Genomic DNA, 6,677 nt, shown 5'->3' with positions numbered 1-6,677 from the left:
GCACTGGTACTCCGCACCCATCATAGAATACATACATTATACATACAATAACATAGAGTAAGAAAGAGAACAGATGTTCAATAGTGCATTAATACATGGGAAAGATACAAAAAAGAAAGAGAGAAAACCTGGATTTTGTTTTGATCTACATCTTTAATTTCTTTAATTTTTAAAATAGTTTTTATTGATTAAAAACAAACATTTTTTTTAAAAAAAAATCACAAACGCATTCACACTCATAATACAACCATAATACAACCAACCACACTTAAATCTATCAGAACTATTACATACAAACACTAAACATTTTTGATCTCCATATCAAATAATCTATTCATGAATGTTGTATCTTTAAGCTTTCCCCCTTCTTGGTATTAATTAAAGATTAAAGGTAAATGAAAGATTAAAGGTGAATTAAAGATAAAGTTAGCCACATAGATGTTAAGTCACAAGAAGGACCAAGTTCTTTCAATGAGAATTTTGGTTATTTGCCATCCTTAATCTTTACAAATATCCGTAGCTTCTCATTCCAGACCTAAGACCCATCATAGCCCCCAATTTTGTTTTCAATAACTAATCAAAGGATTCCAAACTCTCTTGAAATCATCCAGCGGTTTTTTCTGTAGTCGTTGTGTTCATTTATCAGATTCCATTAAACCATACAGCTTCTTTATCCAGTCTTTTGTGTCTGGAGTTGTTTTATCTTCCCATTTCGAGGCATATGTTACTCAGGACACTGAAGTCATATAAAAAAATAAGTCTGCCCTATTTATTTTCTACTTCTTCTTCTTGATTTATACTTAACAAAAGTCTTATTGGGTCTTTAGCTATATTGTGACCAAGTATTTTCTCCATTACCAAATGAATATCACTCCAATAATTTTTGGCATGCTTACAATTCCACCATCGATGATAAAATGTGCCCAATTCCTTCTTGCATTTCCAACATTTATTATCTTATTTAAAAATATATTTTAGCCAATTCGAATTGGGTAAGGTACCATTTAATATTTTTTTAAAAAATGCTTTTTACTAAGATGATAGATAGATAGATAGATAGATAGATAGGTAGGTAGGTAGTTGGCACTCTGTAGCCATGGATTTTTTATCCATGAATTCAACCATCCACTATTTGACAATATTAAAAAAATATAAATTGCAAAAAAGCAACCCTAGATTTTGCCATTTTATATAAGGGACCCCCTTTTACTATGCCATTGTATTTAATAAGACTTCAACATCCACACATTTTGTTATTCAAAAAGTGATTACAGTGGGCCCTTGGGTTGTTAATGTTAGAAAGTATTAAAAAGTTGGTTTCTCAAGCTTTCTAATGCATAAAATAATGTTTCACAATGCAACCGGCCCTTAGTATCTGCTGGGGTTTAGATCCAAGAACTCCTTTGGATACCAAATCTGTTAATACTCAAATCCTATTAAATACAATCGCATCGTGAAATGGTGTCCCTTATACAGAATGACAAAATCAAGGTTTGCTTTTCGAAATTTATATATTTTGAAAACATTTTCAAGCTGTGGATAACTGAATGCGTGGATACAGAATCCATGGATATGGAGGGCCAACTTTACTAGGCGTTGAGCTTGTCTGTATCAATGTTTCCGATAGATGAGTTGTGTCCACATGTTCTCTATATGGAGGGAATGCCCCATTCTGCCCACATGAACCAAAGCAGGCCATGCGGCAAGACATCACAGTGGCCTCCATCACGCTTGAGAATGGCTGGGTAGATGTATGAAGCACTGAACCTCTCAAGGGTATTATTTGGTGCTGCAAGACCTTATCCAGGTAGATACGGAGAAGGAGTTGGGTAGGGGGTGTTACCACCTAGAAAGAGGCAAATATTCCCTCTTGTTCAGTAAATACCCAATGTCCAAACAAGAGTTACAGGATTAAAACAAGAACTAAGGGCCCATTCACATTACAAAAAACATCGGTTCTGAAACCGATTCAATCACGTGAAGTTCCTACTCACCCCGAATCTCACACAAGCGAATCCGGGGCTTGCACATCCGTTCCGTGTTAAATGGCCCCTAGCGCGGGTCTTTTGAAATCGGCGCAAATGCCGTTTCTTTTTAAAAACCCCGGGTCCTGGGAATGAGAACTTTGGCCTCGATCACGATTGAGGCAAATTGAGGGAGGGATTTAGGTCAGAGGGTGGGCAAAGGGCAAGGCATTTCCTCCCCTCATCGGAGGGGAGGGAGAGGAGGAAAGAGCCCTGGGAAGAAGAGAGCAAGGGAAGGCATTCTTTAGGAGCCTCTTTTCCCTGCATCCCCTGCCCAAAGCCCTCTTTTCCCTGCATCCCCTGCCCAAAGCCCTCTTTTCCCTGCATCCCCTGCCCAAAGCCCTCTTTTCCCTGCATCCTCTGCCCAAAGCCCTCTTTCCCCTGCATCCTCTGCCCAAAGCCCTCTTTTCCCTGCATCCCCTGCCCAAAGCCCTCTTTTCCCTGCATCCCCTGCCCAAAGCCCTCTTTTCCCTGCATCCTCTGCCCAAAGCCCTCTTTCCCCTGCATCCTCTGCCCAAAGCCCTCTTTCCCCTGCATCCTCTGCCCAAAGCCCTCTTTCCCCTGCATCCCCTGCCCAAAGCCCTCTTTCCCCTGCATCCTCTGCCCAAAGCCCTCTTTCCCCTGCATCCTCTGCCCAAAGCCCTCTTTCCCCTGCATCCCCTGCCCAAAGCCCTCTTTCCCCTGCATCCCCTGCCCAAAGCCCTCTTTCCCCTGCATCCTCTGCCCAAAGCCCTCTTTCCCCTGCATCCTCTGCCCAAAGCTCTCTTTCCCCTGCATCCTCTGCCCAAAGCCCTCTTTCCCCTGCATCCTCTGCCCAAAGCCCTCTTTCCCCTGCATCCTCTGCCCAAAGCCCTCTTTCCCCTGCATCCCCTGCCCAAAGCCCTCTTTCCCCTGCATCCTCTGCCCAAAGCCCTCTTTCCCCTGCATCCTCTGCCCAAAGCCCTCTTTCCCCTGCATCCCCTGCCCAAAGCCCTCTTTCCCCTGCATCCTCTGCCCAAAGCCCTCTTTCCCCTGCATCCTCTGCCCAAAGCCCTCTTTCCCCTGCATCCTCTGCCCAAAGCCCTCTTTCCCCTGCATCCTCTGCCCAAAGCCCTCTTTCCCCTGCATCCTCTGCCCAAAGCCCTCTTTCCCCTGCATCCTCTGCCCAAAGCCCTCTTTCCCCTGCATCCTCTGCCCAAAGCCCTCTTTCCCCTGCATCCCCTGCCCAAAGCCCTCTTTCCCCTGCATCCTCTGCCCAAAGCCCTCTTTCCCCTGCATCCCCTGCCCAAAGCCCTCTTTCCCCTGCATCCTCTGCCCAAAGCCCTCTTTCCCCTGCATCCTCTGCCCAAAGCCCTCTTTCCCCTGCATCCCCTGCCCAAAGCCCTCTTTCCCCTGCATCCCCTGCCCAAAGCCCTCTTTCCCCTGCATCCTCTGCCCAAAGCCCTCTTTCCCCTGCATCCTCTGCCCAAAGCCCTCTTTCCCCTGCATCCTCTGCCCAAAGCCCTCTTTCCCCTGCATCCTCTGCCCAAAGCCCTCTTTCCCCTGCATCCTCTGCCCAAAGCCCTCTTTCCCCTGCATCCTCTGCCCAAAGCCCTCTTTCCCCTGCATCCTCTGCCCAAAGCCCTCTTTCCCCTGCATCCCCTGCCCAAAGCCCTCTTTCCCCTGCATCCTCTGCCCAAAGCCCTCTTTCCCCTGCATCCCCTGCCCAAAGCCCTCTTTCCCCTGCATCCTCTGCCCAAAGCCCTCTTTCCCCTGCATCCTCTGCCCAAAGCCCTCTTTCCCCTGCATCCTCTGCCCAAAGCCCTCTTTTCCCTGCATCCCCTGCCCAAAGCCCTCTTTTCCCTGCATCCTCTGCCCAAAGCCCTCTGTCACTGGGCATTCCTTCCCTTGCAGGAGGAAAAAATTCAGGTCACTAACGGAGCTCACGTCAGGCAACCCCCCCCCCCTTTTCAAATTCAAACCATTTTTTTTTTTTGAGCAACTATGCGCATTGTTTATATTCCAGAAGCAGATGGAGCCAGGCTTGCAGTTTATATCTTTGGATTTCCTTGCTTTCTGCAGAGGCGGAAGCTACAAATGTTGCAAACAATCAATGTTACATTTTTAACAATTTTTTTTGAGCAACTATGAGAATGATTTGTCTTCTTGAGCAGATACAGCAAGGGAAGCAAAGGGAAAGCTAATGTTGCTTTTAAAAGCATAAAAAAAAATGCATGGCAATCCCATCCTTTGCCTGGGACAGGGGCAGATCTGACCCAAAAGCCCACAGGTTTATAAAAAAAGAGAGAGAGAGAGAGAGAGAGAGGCATCTCTCTCCCTGCTTCAGCCGCTGAAACCCCTGTGCCTGGCTCTTTAAAAAGGGAGGACACTTCCCCCGATGCCCTGCAAACGTCACCATGACGATAGCTTGATTGGCAGCAGCCACCTCCAGAATGCATTCAATTTCTGTCAAAATGCATTCGATTTCAAATTTGTAGTGGGCACTTGCTAACGGAGCGATTCGGGGGAGGAGCATCCGGATCAGCCCAGTTCCTTCCAGGTCTTTTAGACCAGTATGAATGGGGCCAAAGTTTTTATTGTGAAGTCAAAGGCTTTCCTGGCTGGCATTCATAGTTTTCTCTGGGTTTTCCAGTCTATGTGGCCATGTTCTAAAAGAGTTTATCCCTGACATCTCGCCTGCATCTGTGGCTGGCATCTTCAGAGAAAATGCTGGCAAAATGTCAGGAATAAACTCTTCCAGAACATGGCCACAGAGCCCGAAAACCCCCCAAAAAAGAAAGTTTGTGAGACAAAGAGGAGAAGATGAAAAGAAGAAAGAAGAGGGTCATGGTAAACATGATCAAGATGATTGAAGAAAAAGAATAAGAGAAGAAACAACTACAATTCAAACACTAAACATTAAAAAGGACAGAGACTCAGCCAACTGGCACATGACTTGTTTTATATGTTATATGTAAACAAACAGGTAAATATAAGAATGGATGTTTTTATGCTTTTTTAATTAATAAAATTTATTTTTTAAAAACCCCACAAAAAACTAAAGTTTTTATTGGCACGGTACAGACTGCAGAAAAGGGGTGGTCCGCAGCCACCCCTTTTCTTGCCAGGTTGGGGGCAGGCAGCCTCACCAGCAGCCCCTGTGGCCCCAATCCGGTGCTTTTCCAGGCCATGGAGAAGCGACAAAATGCCCCTGGACACCCTGACAGGCGCAACGAAAAGGAGAAAGGGGCCACTTGGCCCCTTTTGCATTGCTGGTGTTACCATGTAGAGGGAAAGCAGTGATGCGCGCACAGAAGGAGCTCCGTTTCAGAGCTCCTTCCCACAACGCTGAAAGGGCACCACAAGACTAGGCCAGAGTGTGCCACTCAGATTAGCCTAGCCAAGAAATGACAGCCTCTCAATGTCTTTTATATCAATGGGCAAAACCACTGTACCTCATTCCTATATCTAGAGTCCAACATACTATATATATATATATATATATATATATACACACACACACACACACACACACACATACTGCTCCCTTTTTTACGTGGGGGATTCGTTCCAGGGCCCCCTGCATAAGCCCCCCATGTATGCTCGAGCACCATTGAAAACAATGGGGCATGGGCTCTTGCCCCATTAGTCTTAATGGGATGTGCCACCCCTTGTGCCCTGCGCGCTCCTGTGGGCTCCCTCGCAGCTTTCAGCATATGCTGAAAGCTGCGTATGGTGCATCTGCGTATGATGTGGGTGCACTGTATATATATCCAAATGAGGTATGGCAAAAAGGCAGAAAGTAATAGCGCATACATAGACAGAAATATCCCAGCTAGCTGTCTCTCACAGACATGGCATTATGGAATATTCTGTATCTAACACTTGATACCTCTTTGCTAGACAAGGAGAATCTCCTGGTCTCAGGTAAAGTTTCCTTGAGTACTAACAATTTAATATTAAGAAATAATTTCCATTCTTGCGTCTTCAGGGGCTTGTTGCCGGTACCAGACCAAAGTGGGCAACGGTCAGAAGCTAGCCCTCACCAGACCTTGGCAAGCTGCACCCTTCTGTTACACCTCTCCCTTATTTAAAAAATAAAATTAAAACGTTGCCCACAAATACCCCAACTTTAGGGGCACTTTGATCATATGTTTGGCCTTTTTTAACAACAGGTAATGAGCCAGAAGTCACAATCTGACTTTAAAAAAGGGCATCTCTTTGGCCTAAAATGACACAGAGTGCCAAAATGTGACTAAAATTTCCACTACTCAAGGATATTTGGGGGACATTTAAAAAACAAAGATCCCTGGAGGCTGCAGTGTGTAGTAAATATGCTCTCCACAGATATGTAGATATTAGAGAGACCAGATTTAACCTAGGGTCATTTTCGAAGATTATCGCACCTGGAAATCCCGCCCAGATAGATGCGGGATTGAAAAGTCAAAACCAGGTGTTATTGCACACAGCTGTGGCCGGGCGAGTGCAACCCATATGCAACCTGGATCTCAGCAGAGCTTATCCAGCTGTTTTTCAAAAATGGCATGCTTCCATTTTTGAAAAGCCACTGGATACGTATGGTTGGGGTCCAGGCTGCATATGGGTTGCACTCACCCAGATGCGGCTACGTGGGACAACACCAGTTTTGACTTTTCAATCCCATGTCTATCCCGGTGGGATTTCTGGGTGCGATAA

The sequence above is a fragment of the Sceloporus occidentalis genome, unplaced genomic scaffold (assembly GCF_023333645.1).
Source record: "Sceloporus occidentalis isolate IW3139 unplaced genomic scaffold, rSceOcc1.0.p SCAF_3, whole genome shotgun sequence".
Taxonomy (NCBI): Eukaryota; Metazoa; Chordata; class Lepidosauria; order Squamata; family Phrynosomatidae; genus Sceloporus; species Sceloporus occidentalis.
The sequence above is the reverse complement of the archived record's forward strand: the minus strand, read 5'-3'. Positions refer to the sequence as shown.